Here is a 14,555-nt window from a genome sequence, read left to right as displayed (position 1 = left end):
CGGGGTCAAACCATGTCCCAAAGGTCACCGGACCTGGTGTCAATTTAAAGTAGTCCAGTTACACCTTTGTGGGCTTATAACTTGGCTTCTGAATGTCCTAGAGAGATCAGGTTTGTTTTATTATACTCCAATCAACAGCCCTTACAACCACAAAAAGGAATGGAGTCATTAGCACTTATGGTTTTTAAATGGCACCCAGAATTATGTTGCACGAAGCACAATTTCACATCATTCTGGGTTCATTTGTGTGAAAACAAGGTCCAATCAGGCTGAAACGTTACAGGAAGGTAGAATCTATTGAGTTGTAAGTGATCTGAACGTTTCATGATGATAGCACTTTCCTAAGGGGGTCAAACCATGTCCGAAAGGTCACCGGATCTGGTGTCAATTTAAAGAAGTAGTCCAGTTACACCTTTGTGGACTTATAACTTGGCTTCTGAATGTCCTAGAGAGATCAGGTTTGTTTTATTATACTCCAATCAACAGCCCTTACAACCACAAAAAGGAATGGAGTCATTAGCACTTATGGTTTTTAAATGGCACCCAGAATTATGTTGCACGAAGCACAATTTCACATCATTCTGGGTTCATTTGTGTGAAAACAAGGTCCAATCAGGCTGAAACGTTACAGGAAGGTAGAATCTATTGAGTTGTAAGTGATCTGAACGTTTCATGATGATAGCACTTTCCTAAGGGGGTCAAACCATGTCCCAAAGTCACCGGATCTGGTGTCAATTTAAAGAAGTAGTCCAGTTACACATTTGTGGGCTTATAACTTCGCTCCTGAATGTCCTAGAGAGATCAGGTTTGTTTTAATGTACTCCAACCAACAGCCCCTACAACCACAAAAAGGAATGGAGTCATTAGCACTTATGGTTTTTAAATGGCACCCAGAATTATGTTGCACGAAGCACAATTTCACATCATTCTGGGTCCATTTGTGTGAAAACAAGGTTAATCAGGCTGAAACTTTACAAAAAGGTAGAATCTATTGAGTTGTAAGTGATCTGAACGTTTCATGATGATCGCACATTCCTATAGGGGGTCAAACCATGTCCCAAAGGTCACCGGGCCTGGTGTCACTTTAAAGAAGTAGTCCAGTTACACCTTTGAGGGCTTATAACTTGGCTTCTGAATATCCTAGAGAGATCAGGTTTGTTTTAGTGTACTCCAATCAACAGCCCCTACAACCTCAAAAAGGAATGGAGTCATTAGCACTTATGGTTTTTAAATGGCACCCAGAATTATGTTGCACGAAGCACAATTTCACATCATTCTGGGTTCATTTGTGTGAAAACAAGGTCCAATCAGGCTGAAATGTTACAGGAAGGTAGAATCTATTGAGTTGTAAGTGATCTGAACGTTTCATGTTGATAGCACTTTCCTAAGGGGGTCAAACCATGTCCCAAAGGTCACCGGATCTGGTGTCAATTTAAAGAAGTAGTCCAGTTACACCTTTGTGGGCTTTTAACTTGGCTTCTGAATGTCCTAGAGAGATCAGGTTTGTTTTAGTATACTCCAATCAGCAGCCCCTACAACCACAAAAAGGAATGGAGTCATTAGCACTTATGGTTTGTAAATGGCACCCAGAATTATGTTGCACGAAGCACAATTTCACAGCATTCTGAGTCCATTTGTGTGAAAACAAGGTCCAATCAGGCTGAAACGCTACAAGAAGGTAGAATCTATTGAGTTGTAAGTGATCTGAACGTTTCAAGATGATCGCACATTCCTAAGGGGGTAAAACCATGTCCCAAAGGTCACCGGATCTGGTATCAATTTAAAGAAGTAGTCCAGTTACACCTTTGTGGGCTTATAACTTGGCTTCTGAATGTCCTAGAGAGATCAGGTTTGTTTTAGTGTACTCCAATCAACATCCCCTACAACCTCAAAAAGGAATGGAGTCATTAGCACTTATGGTTCTTAAATGGCACCCAGAATTATGCTGCACTAAGCACAATTTCACATCATTCTGGGTTCATTTGTGTGAAAACAAGGTCCAATCAGGCTGAAACGTTACAGGAAGGTAGAATCTATTGAGTTGTAAGTGATCTGAACGTTTCATGATGATAGCACTTTCCTAAAGGGGTCAAACCATGTCCCAAAGGTCACCGGATCTGGTGTCAATTTAAAGAAGTAGTCCAGTTACACATTTGTGGGCTTAGAACTTGGCTTCTGAATGTCCTAGAGAGATCAGGTTTGTTTTAATGTACTCCAACCAACAGCCCCTACAACCACAAAAAGGAATGGAGTCATTAGCACTTATGGTTTGTAAATGGCACCCAGAATTATGTTGCACGAAGCACAATTTCACATCATTCTGGGTCATTTGTGTGAAAGCAATGTACAATCAGGCTGAAATGTTACAGGAAGGTAGAATCTATTGAGTTGTAAGTGATCTGAACGTTTCATGATGATAGCACTTTCCTAAGGGGGTCAAACCATGTCCCAAAGGTCACTGGATCTGGTGTCAATTTAAAGAAGTAGTCCAGTTACACATTTGTTGGCTTATAACTTGGCTTCTGAATGTCCTAGAGAGATCAGGTTTGTTTTAGTATACTCCAATCAACAGCCCCTACAACCACAAAAAGGAATGGAGTCATTAGCACTTATGGTTTTTAAATGGCACCCAGAATTATGTTGCACGAAGCACAATTTCACATCATTCTGGGTTCATTTGTGTGAAAACAAGGTCCAATCAGGCTGAAACGTTACACAAGAAGGTAGAATCTATTGAGTTGTAAGTGATCTGAACGTTTCAAGATGATCGCACATTCCTATAGGGGGTAAAACCATGTCCCAAAGGTCACCGGGCCTGGTGTCACTTTAAAGAAGTAGTCCAGTTACACCTTTGTGGGCTTATAACTTGGCTTCTGAATGTCCTAGAGAGATCAGGTTTGTTTTAGTGTACTCCAATCAACATCCCCTAACGCCTCAAAAAGGAATGGAGTCATTAGCACTTATGGTTTTTAAATGGCACCCAGAATTATGCTGCACTAAGCACAATTTCACATCATTCTGGGTTCATTTGTGTGAAAACAAGGTCCAATCAGGCTGAAACGTTACAGGAAGGTAGAGTCTATTGAGTTGTAAGTGATCTGAACGTTTCATGATGATCGCACATTCCTATAAGGGGTCAAACCATGTCCCAAAGGTCACCGGGCCTGGTGTCACTTTAAAGAAGTAGTCCAGTTACACCTTTGAGGGCTTATAATTTGGCTTCTGAATGTCCTAGAGAGATCAGGTTTGTTTTAGTGTACTCCAATCAACAGCCCCTACAACCACAAAAAGGAATGGAGTCATTAGCACTTATGGTTTTTAAATGGCACCCAGAATTATGTTGCACGAAGCACAATTTCACATCATTCTGGGTTCATTTGTGTGAAAACAAGGTCCAATCAGGCTGAAACGTTACAGGAAGGTAGAATCTATTGAGTTGTAAGTGATCTGAACGTTTGATGATGATAGCACTTTCCTAAGGGGGTCAAACCATGTCCCAAAGGTCACCGGATCTGGTGTCAATTTAAAGAAGTAGTCCAGTTACACATTTGTGGGCTTATAACTTGGCTTCTGAATGTCCTAGAGAGATCAGGTTTGTTTTAATGTACTCCAATCAACAGCCCCTACAACCACAAAAAGGAATGGAGTCATTATCACTTATGGTTTGTAAATGGCACCCAGAATTATGTTGCACGAAGCACAATTTCACATCATTCTGAGTCCATTTGTGTGAAAACAAGGTCCAATCAGGCTGAAACGCTACAAGAAGGTAGAATCTACTGAGTTGTAAGTGATCTGAACGTTTCAAGATGATCGCACATTCCTAAGGGGGTAAAACCATGTCCCAAAGGTCACCGGATCTGGTGTCAATTTAAAGAAGTAGTCCAGTTACACATTTGTGGGCTTATAATTTGGCTTCTGAATGTCCTAGAGAGATAGAGTTTGTTTTAGTGTACTCCAATCAACATCCCCTACAACCACAAAAAGGAATGGAGTCATTAGCACTTATGGTTTTTAAATGGCACCCAGAATTATGTTGCACGAAGCACAATTTCACATCATTCTGGGTTCATTTGTGTGAAAACAAGGTCCAATCAGGCTGAAACGTTACACAAGAAGGTAGAATCTATTGAGTTGAAAGTGATCTGAACGTTTCAAGATGATCGCACATTCCTATAGGGGGTAAAACCATGTCCCAAAGGTCACCGGATCTGGTGTCACTTTAAAGAAGTAGTCCAGTTACACCTTTGTGGGCTTATAACTTGGCTTCTGAATATCCTAGAGAGGTCAGGTTTGTTTTAGAGTACTCTAATTAACAGCCCCCATTACCTCTAAAAGGAAAGGAGTCATTAGCACTTTTGGTTTTTAAATGGCACCCAGAATTATGTTGCACGAAGCACAATTTCACATCATTCTGGGTTCATTTGTGTGAAAACAAGGTCCAATCAGGCTGAAACGTTACAAGAAGGTAGAATCTATTGAGTTGTAAGTGATCTGAACGTTTCATGATGATAACACTTTCCTAAGGGGGTCAAACCATGTCCCAAAGGTCACCGGATCTGGTGTCAATTTAAAGAAGTAGTCCAGTTACACATTTGTGTGCTTATAACTTGGCTTCTGAATGTCCTAGAGAGATCAGGTTTGTTTTAGTGTACTCCAATCAACAGCCCCTACAACCTCAAAAAGGAATGGAGTCATTAGCACTTATGGTTTTTAAATGGCACCCAGAATTATGTTGCACGAAGCACAATTTCACATCATTCTGGGTCCATTTGTGTGAAAACAAGGTCCAATCAGGCTGAAACGTTACAAGAAGGTAGAATCTATTGAGTTGTAAGTGATCTGAACGTTTCATGATGATCGCACATTCTTATAGGGGGTCAAACCATGTCCCAAAGGTCACCGGGCCTGGTGTCACTTTAAAGAAGTAGTCCAGTTACACCTTTGTGGGCTTATAACTTGGCTTCTGAATATCCTAGAGAGGTCAGGTTTGTTTTAGAGTACTCCAATTAACAGCCCCCATTACCACTAAAAGGAATGGAGTCATTAGCACTTATGGTTTTTAAATGGCACCCAGAATTATGTTGCACGAAGCACAATTTCACATCATTCTGGGTTCATTTGCATGAAAACAAGGTCCAATCAGGCTGAAACTTTACAGGAAGGTAGAATCTATTGAGTTGTAAGTGATCTGAACTTTTCATGATGATAGCACTTTCCTAAGGGGGTCAAACCATGTCCCAAAGCTCACCGGATCTGGTGTCAATTTAAAGAAGTAGTCCAGTTACATATTTGTGGGCTTATACTTGGCTTCTGAATGTCCTAGAGAGATCAGGTTTGTTTTAGTGTACTCCAATAAACAGCCCCTACAACCACAAAAAGGAATGGAGTCATTAGCACTTATGGTTTGTAAATGGCACCCAGAATTATGTTGCACAACGCACAATTTCACATCATTCTGGGTCCATTTGTGTGAAAACAAGGTCCAATCAGGCTGAAACGTTACAAGAAGGTAGAATCTATTGAGTTGTAAGTGATCTGAACGTTTCAAGATGATCGCACATTCCTATAGGGGGTAAAACCATGTCCCAAAGGTCACCGGGCCTGGTGTCACTTTAAAGAAGTAGTCCAGTTACAACTTTGTGGGCTTATAACTTGGCTTCTGAATATCCTAGAGAGGTCAGGTTTGTTTTAGAGTACTCCAATTAACAGCCCCCATTACCACTAAAAGGAATGGAGTCATTAGCACTTATGGTTTTTAAATGGCACCCAGAATTATGTTGCACGAAGCACAATTTCACATCATTCTGGGTTCATTTGTGTGAAAACAAGGTCCAATCAGGCAGAAACGTTACAGGAAGGTAGAATCTATTGAGTTGTAAGTTATCTGAACGTTTCATGATGATAGCACTTTCCTAAGGCGGTCAAACCATGTCCCAAAGGTCACCGGATCTGGTGTCAATTTAAAGAAGTAGTCCAGTTACACATTTGTGGGCTTATAACTTGGCTTCTGAATGTCCTAGAGAGATCAGGTTTAATTTAGTATACTCCAATCAACAGACCCTACAACCACAAAAAGGAATGGAGTCATTAGCACTTATGGTTTTTAAATGGCACCCAGAATTATGTTGCACGAAGCACAATTTCACATCATTCTGGGTCCATTTGTATGAAAACAAGGTCCAATCAGGCTGAAACGTTACAAGAAGGTAGAATCTATTCAGTTGTAAGTGATCTGAACGTTTTAAGATGATCGCACATTCCTATAGGGGGTAAAACCATGTCCCAAAGGTCACAGAGCCTGGTGTCACTTTAAAGAAGTAGTCCAGTTACACCTTTGTGGGCTTATAACTTGGCTTCTGAATATCCTAGAGAGGTCAGGTTTGTTTTAGAGTACTCCAATTAACAGCCCCCACTACCACTAAAAGGAATGGAGTCATTAGCACTTATGGTTTTTAAATGGCACCCAGAATTATGTTGCACGAAGCACAATTTCACATCATTCTGGGTTCATTTGTGTGAAAACAAGGTCCAGTCAGCCTGAAACGTTACAGGAAGGTAGAATCTATTGAGTTGTAAGTTATCTGAACGTTTCATGATGATAGCACTTTCCTAAGGGGGTCAAACCATGTCCCAAAGGTCACCGGATCTGGTGTCAATTTAAAGAAGTAGTCCAGTTACACATTTGTGGGCTTATAACTTGGCTTCTGAATGTCCTACAGAGATCAGGTTTGTTTTAGTATACTCCAATCACCAGACCCTACAACCACAAAAAGGAATGGAGTCATTAGCACTTATGGTTTTTAAATGGCACCCAGAATTATGTTGCACGAAGCACAATTTGACATCATTCTGGGTTCATTTGTGTGAAAACAAGGTACAATCAGGCCGAAACGTTACAGGAAGGTAGAATCTATTGAGTTGTAAGTGATCTGAACGTTTCATGATGATAGCACTTTCCTAAGGGGGTCAAACCATGTCCCAAAGGTCACCGGATCTAGTGTCAATTTAAAGAAGTAGTCCAGTTACACATTTGTGGGCTTATAACTTGGCTTCTGAATGTCCTAGAGAGATCAGGTTTGTTTTAATGTACTCCAACCAACAGCCCCTACAACCACAAAAAGGAATGGAGTCATTAGCACTTATGGTTTGTAAATGGCACCCAGAATTATGTTGCACGAAGCACAATTTCACATCATTCTGGGTTCATTTGTGTGAAAACAAGGTACAATCAGGCCGAAACGTTACAGGAAGGTAGAATCTATTGAGTTGTAAGTGATCTGAACGTTTCATGATGATAGCACTTTCCTAAGGGGGTCAAACCATGTCCCAAAGGTCACCGGATCTAGTGTCAATTTAAAGAAGTAGTCCAGTTACACATTTGTGGGCTTATAACTTGGCTTCTGAATGTCCTAGAGAGATCAGGTTTGTTTTAATGTACTCCAACCAACAGCCCCTACAACCACAAAAAGGAATGGAGTCATTAGCACTTATGGTTTGTAAATGGCACCCAGAATTATGTTGCACGAAGCACAATTTCACATCATTCTGGGTCCATTTGTGTGAAAACAAGGTCCAATCAGGCTGAAACGTTACAAGAAGGTAGAATCTATTGAGTAGTAAGTGATCTGAACATTTCATGATGATCGCACATTCCTATAGGGGGTCAAACCATGTCCCAAAGGTCACCGGGCCTGGTGTCACTTTAAAGAAGTAGTCCAGTTACACCTTTTTGGGCTTATAACTTGGCTTCTGAATATCCTAGAGAGGTCAGGTTTGTTTTAGAGTACTCCAATTAACAGCCCCCATTACCACTAAAAGGAATGGAGTCATTAGCACTTATGGTTTTTAAATGGCACCCAGAATTATGTTGCACGAAGCACAATTTCACATCATTCTGGGTTCATTTGTGTGAAAACAAGGTTCAGTCGGGCTGAAACGTTACAGGAAGGTAGAATCTATTGAATTGTAAGTGATCTGAACGTTTCATGATGATAGCACTTTCCTAAGGGGGTCAAACCATGTCCCAAAGGTCACCGGATCTGGTGTCAATTTAAAGTAGTAGTCCAGTTACACCTTTGTGGGCTTATAACTAGGCTTCTGAATATCCTAGAGAGGTCAGGTTTGTTTTAGAGTACTCCAATTAACAGCCCCCATTACCACTAAAAGGAATGGAGTCATTAGCACTTATGGTTTTTAAATGGCACCCAGAATTATGTTGCACGAAGCACAATTTCACATCATTCTGGGTTCATTTGTGTGAAAACAAGGTCCAATCAGGCTGAAACGTTACAGGAAGGTAGAATCTATTGAGTTGTAAGTGATCTGAACCTTTCATGATGATAGCACTTTCCTAAGGGGGTCAAACCATGTCCCAAAGGTCACCGGATCTGGTGTCAATTTAAAGAAGTAGTCCAGTTACATATTTGTGGGCTTATACTTGGCTTCTGAATGTCCTAGAGAGATCAGGTTTGTTTTAGTGTACTCCAATCAACAGCCCCTACAACCACAAAAAGGAATGGAGTCATTAGCACTTATGGTTTGTAAATGGCACCCAGAATTATGTTGCACGAAGCACAATTTCACATCATTCTGGGTCCTTTTGTGTGAAAACAAGGTCCAATCAGGCTGAAATGTTACAAGAAGGTAGAATCTATTGAGTTGTAAGTGATCTGAACATTTCAAGATGATCGCACATTCCTATAGGGGGTAAAACCATGTCCCAAAGGTCACCGGGCCTGGTGTCACTTTAAAGAAGTAGTCCAGTTACACCTTTGTGGGCTTATAACTTGGCTTCTGAATATCCTAGAGAGGTCAGGTTTGTTTTAGAGTACTCCAATTAACAGCCCCCATTACCACTAAAAGGAATGGAGTCATTAGCACTTATGGTTTGTTAATGGCACCCAGAATTATGTTGCACGAAGCACAATTTCACATCATTCTGGGTCATTTGTGTGAAAGCAAGGTACAATCAGGCTGAAATGTTACAGGAAGGTAGAATCTATTGAGTTGTAAGTGATCTGAACGTTTCATGATGATAGCACTTTCCTAAGGGGGTCAAACCATGTCCCAAAGGTCACCAGATCTGGTGTCAATTTAAAGAAGTAGTCCAGTTACACATTTGTTGGCTTATAACTTGGCTTCTGAATGTCCTAGAGGGATCAGGTTTGTTTTAGTATACTCCAATCAACAGCCGCTACAACCACAAAAAGGAATGGAGTCATTAGCACTTATGGTTTTTAAATGGCACCCAGAATTATGTTGCACGAAGCACAATTTCACATCATTCTGGGTTCATTTGTGTGAAAACAAGGTCCAATCAGGCTGAAATGTTACAGGAAGGTAGAATCTATTGAGTTGTAAGTGATCTGAACGTTTCATGATGATCGCACATTCCTATAAGGGGTCAAACCATGTCCCAAAGGTCACCGGGCCTGGTGTCACTTTAAAGAAGTAGTCCAGTTACACCTTTGAGGGCTTATAATTTGGCTTCTGATTGTCCTAGAGAGATCAGGTTTGTTTTAGTGTACTCCAATCAACAGCCCCTACAACCTCAAAAAGGAATGGAGTCATTAGCACGTATGGTTTTTAAATGGCACCCAGAATGATGTTGCACGAAGCACAATTTCACATCTTTCTGGGTTCATTTGTGTGAAAACAAGGTCCAATCAGGCTGAAATGTTACAGGAAGGTAGAATCTATTGAGTTGTAAGTGATCTGAACGTTTCATGATAATAGCACTTTCCTAACGGGGTCAAACCATGTCCCAAAGGTCACCGGATCTGGTGTCAATTTAAAGTAGTCCAGTTACACCTATGTGGGCTTATAACTTGGCTTCTGAATGTCCTAGAGAGATCAGGTTTGTTTTAGTATACTCCAATCAACAGCCCCTACAACCACAAAAAGGAATGGAGTCATTAGCACTTATGGTTTTTAAATGGCACCCAGAATTATGTTGCACGAAGCACAATTTCACATCATTCTGGGTTCATTTGTGTGAAAACAAGGTCCAATCATGCTGAAACGTTACAGGAAGGTAGAATCTATTGAGTTGTAAGTGATCTGAACGTTTCATGATGATAGCACTTTCCTAAGGGGGTCAAACCATGTCCGAAAGGTCAACGGATCTGGTGTCAATTTAAAGAAGTAGTCCAGTTACACATTTGTGGGCTTATAACTTGGCTTCTGAATGTCCTAGAGAGATCAGGTTTGTTTTAGTGTACTCCAATCAACAGCCCCTACAACCACAAAAAGGAATGGCGTCATTAGCACTTAAGGTTTGTAAATGGCACCCAGAATTATGTTGCACGAAGCACAATTTCACATCATTCTGGGTCCATTTGTGTGAAAACAAGGTCCAATCAGGCTGAAACGCTACAAGAAGGTAGAATCTATTGAGTTGTAAGTGATCTGAACGTTTCAAGATGATCGCACATTCCTATAGGGGGTAAAACCATGTCCCAAAGGTCACCGGGCCTGGTGTCACTTTAAAGAAGTAGTCCAGTTACACCTTTGTGGGCTTATAACTTGGCTTCTGAATGTCCTAGAGAGATCAGGTTTGTTTTAGTGTTCTCCAATCAACATCCCCTACAACCTCAAAAAGGAATGGAGTCATTAGCACTTATGGTTTTTAAATGGCACCCAGAATTATGCTGCACTAAGCACAATTTCACATCATTCTGGGTTCATTTGTGTGAAAACAAGGTCCAATCAGGCTGAAATGTTACAGGAAGGTAGAGTCTATTGAGTTGTAAGTGATCTGAACGTTTCATGATGATCGCACATTCCTATAAGGGGTCAAACCATGTCCCAAAGGTCACCGGGCCTGGTGTCACTTTAAAGAAGTAGTCCAGTTACACCTTTGAGGGCTTATAATTTGGCTTCTGATTGTCCTAGAGAGATCAGGTTTGTTTTAGTGTACTCCAATCAACAGCCCCTACAACCTCAAAAAGGAATGGAGTCATTAGCACGTATGGTTTTTAAATGGCACCCAGAATGATGTTGCACGAAGCACAATTTCACATCTTTCTGGGTTCATTTGTGTGAAAACAAGGTCCAATCAGGCTGAAATGTTACAGGAAGGTAGAATCTATTGAGTTGTAAGTGATCTGAACGTTTCATGATAATAGCACTTTCCTAACGGGGTCAAACCATGTCCCAAAGGTCACCGGATCTGGTGTCAATTTAAAGTAGTCCAGTTACACCTATGTGGGCTTATAACTTGGCTTCTGAATGTCCTAGAGAGATCAGGTTTGTTTTAGTATACTCCAATCAACAGCCCCTACAACCACAAAAAGGAATGGAGTCATTAGCACTTATGGTTTTTAAATGGCACCCAGAATTATGTTGCACGAAGCACAATTTCACATCATTCTGGGTTCATTTGTGTGAAAACAAGGTCCAATCAGGCTGAAACGTTACAGGAAGGTAGAATCTATTGAGTTGTAAGTGATCTGAACGTTTCATGATGATAGCACTTTCCTAAGGGGGTCAAACCATGTCCGAAAGGTCAACGGATCTGGTGTCAATTTAAAGAAGTAGTCCAGTTACACATTTGTGGGCTTATAACTTGGCTTCTGAATGTCCTAGAGAGATCAGGTTTGTTTTAGTGTACTCCAATCAACAGCCCCTACAACCACAAAAAGGAATGGTGTCATTAGCACTTAAGGTTTGTAAATGGCACCCAGAATTATGTTGCACGAAGCACAATTTCACATCATTCTGGGTCCATTTGTGTGAAAACAAGGTCCAATCAGGCTGAAACGCTACAAGAAGGTAGAATCTATTGAGTTGTAAGTGATCTGAACGTTTCAAGATGATCGCACATTCCTATAGGGGGTAAAACCATGTCCCAAAGGTCACCGGGCCTGGTGTCACTTTAAAGAAGTAGTCCAGTTACACCTTTGTGGGCTTATAACTTGGCTTCTGAATGTCCTAGAGAGGTTAGGTTTAGTTTAGTGTACTCCAATCAACAGCCCCTACAACCACAAAAAGGAATGGAGTCATTAGCACTTATGGTTTGTAAATGGCACCCAGAATTATGTTGCACGAAGCACAATTTCACATCATTCTGGGTTCATTTGTGTGAAAACAAGGTCCAATCAGGCTGAAACGTTACAGGAAGGTAGAATCTATTGAGTTGTAAGTGATCTGAACGTTTGATGATGATAGCACTTTCCTAAGGGGGTCAAACCATGTCCCAAAGGTCACCGGATCTGGTGTCAATTTAAAGAAGTAGTCCAGTTACACATTTGTGGGCTTATAACTTGGCTTCTGAATGTCCTAGAGAGATCAGGTTTGTTTTAATGTACTCCAACCAACAGCCCCTAGAACCACAAAAGGAATGGAGTCATTAGCACTTATGGTTTTTAAATGGCACCCAGAATTATGTTGCACGAAGCACAATTTCACATCATTCTGGGTCCATTTGTGTGAAACAAGGTCCAAGCAGGCTGAAACTTTACAAAAAGGTAGAATCTATTGAGTTGTAAGTGATCTGAACGTTTCATGATGATCGCACATTCCTATAGGGGGTCAAACCATGTCCCAAAGGTCACCGGGCCTGGTGTCACTTTAAAGAAGTAGTCCAGTTACACCTTTGTGGGCTTTTAACTTGGCTTCTGAATGTCCTAGAGAGATCAAGTTTGTTTTAGTATACTCCAATCAACAGCCCCTAATACCACAAAAAGGAATGGAGTCATTAGCACTTATGGTTTGTAAATGGCACCCAGAATTATGTTGCACGAAGCACAATTTCACATCATTCTGGGTTCATTTGTGTGAAAACAAGGTCCAATGAGGCTGAAACGTTACAGGAAGGTAGAATCTATTGAGTTGTAAGTGATCTGAACGTTTTATGATGATAGCACTTTCCTAAGGGGGTCAAACCATTTCCCAAAGGTCACCGGATCTGGTGTCAATTTAAATAAGTAGTCCAGTTACACATTTGTGGGCTTATAACTTGGCTTCTGAATGTCCTAGAGAGATCAGGTTTGTTTTAGTGTACTCCAATCAACAGCCCCTACAACCACAAAAAGGAATGGAGTCATTAGCACTTAAGGTTTGTAAATGGCACCCAGAATTATGTTGCACGAAGCACAATTTCACATCATTCTGGGTCCATTTGTGTGAAAACAAGGTCCAATCAGGCTGAAACGCTACAAGAAGGTAGAATCTATTGAGTTGTAAGTGATCTGAACGTTTCAAGATGATCGCACATTCCTATAGGGGGTAAAACCATGTCCCAAAGGTCACCGGGCCTGGTGTCACTTTAAAGACGTAGTCCAGTTACACCTTTGTGGGCTTATAACTTGGCTTCTGAATGTCCTAGAGAGATCAGGTTTGTTTTAGTGTACTCCAATCAACAGCCCCTACAACCACAAAAAGGAATGGAGTCATTAGCACTTATGGTTTGTAAATGGCACCCAGAATTATGTTGCACGAAGCACAATTTCACATCATTCTGGGTTCATTTTTGTGAAAACAAGGTCCAATCAGGCCTAAACGCTACAAGAAGGTAGAATCTATTGAGTTGTAAGTGATCTGAACGTTTCAAGATGAGCGCACATTCCTATAGGGGGTAAAACCATGTCCCAAAGGTCACCGGGCCTGGTGTCACTTTAAAGAAGTAGTCCAGTTACACATTTGTGGGCTTATAATTTGGCTTCTGAATGTCCTAGAGAGATCAGGATTGTTTTAGTGTACTTCAATCAACATCCCCTACAACCTCAAAAAGGAATGGAGTCATTAGCACTTATGGTTCTTAAATGGCACCCAGAATTATGCAGCACTAAGCACAATTTCACATCATTCTGGGTTCATTTGTGTGAAAACAAGGTCTAATCAGGCTGAAACGTTACAGGAAGGTAGAATCTATTGAGTTGTAAGTGATCTGAACGTTTCATGATGATAGCACTTTCCTAAAGGGGTCAAACCATGTCCCAAAGGTCACCGGATCTGGTGTCAATTTAAAGAAGTAGTCCAGTTACACATTTGTGGGCTTAGAACTTGGCTTCTGATTGTCCTAGAGAGATCAGGTTTGTTTTAATGTACTCCAACCAACAGCCCCTACAACCACAAAAAGGAATGGAGTCATTAGCACTTATGGTTTGTAAATGGCACCCAGAATTATGTTGCACGAAGCACAATTTCACATCATTCTGGGTTCATTTGTGTGAAAACAAGGTCCAATCAGGCTGAAACGTTACACAAGAAGGTAGAATCTATTCAGTTGTTAGTGATCTGAACGTTTCAAGATGATCGCACATTCCTATAGGGGGTAAAACCATGTCCCAAAGGTCACCGGGCCTGGTGTCACTTTAAAGAAGTAGTCCAGTTACACCTTTGTGGGCTTATAACTTGGCTTCTGAATGTCCTAGAGAGATCAGGTTTGTTTTAGTATACTCCATTCAAAAGCCCCTACAACCACAAAAAGGAATGGAGTCATTAGCACTTATGGTTTTTAAATGGCACCCAGAATTATGTTGCACGAAGCACAATTTCACATCATTCTGGGTTCATTTGTGTGAAAACAAGATCCAATCAGGCTGAAACGT

The sequence above is a fragment of the Nothobranchius furzeri genome, chromosome 16 (genome assembly GCF_043380555.1).
Source record: "Nothobranchius furzeri strain GRZ-AD chromosome 16, NfurGRZ-RIMD1, whole genome shotgun sequence".
NCBI lineage: Eukaryota > Metazoa > Chordata > Actinopteri > Cyprinodontiformes > Nothobranchiidae > Nothobranchius > Nothobranchius furzeri.
Note: the sequence above shows the minus strand (reverse complement) of the source record.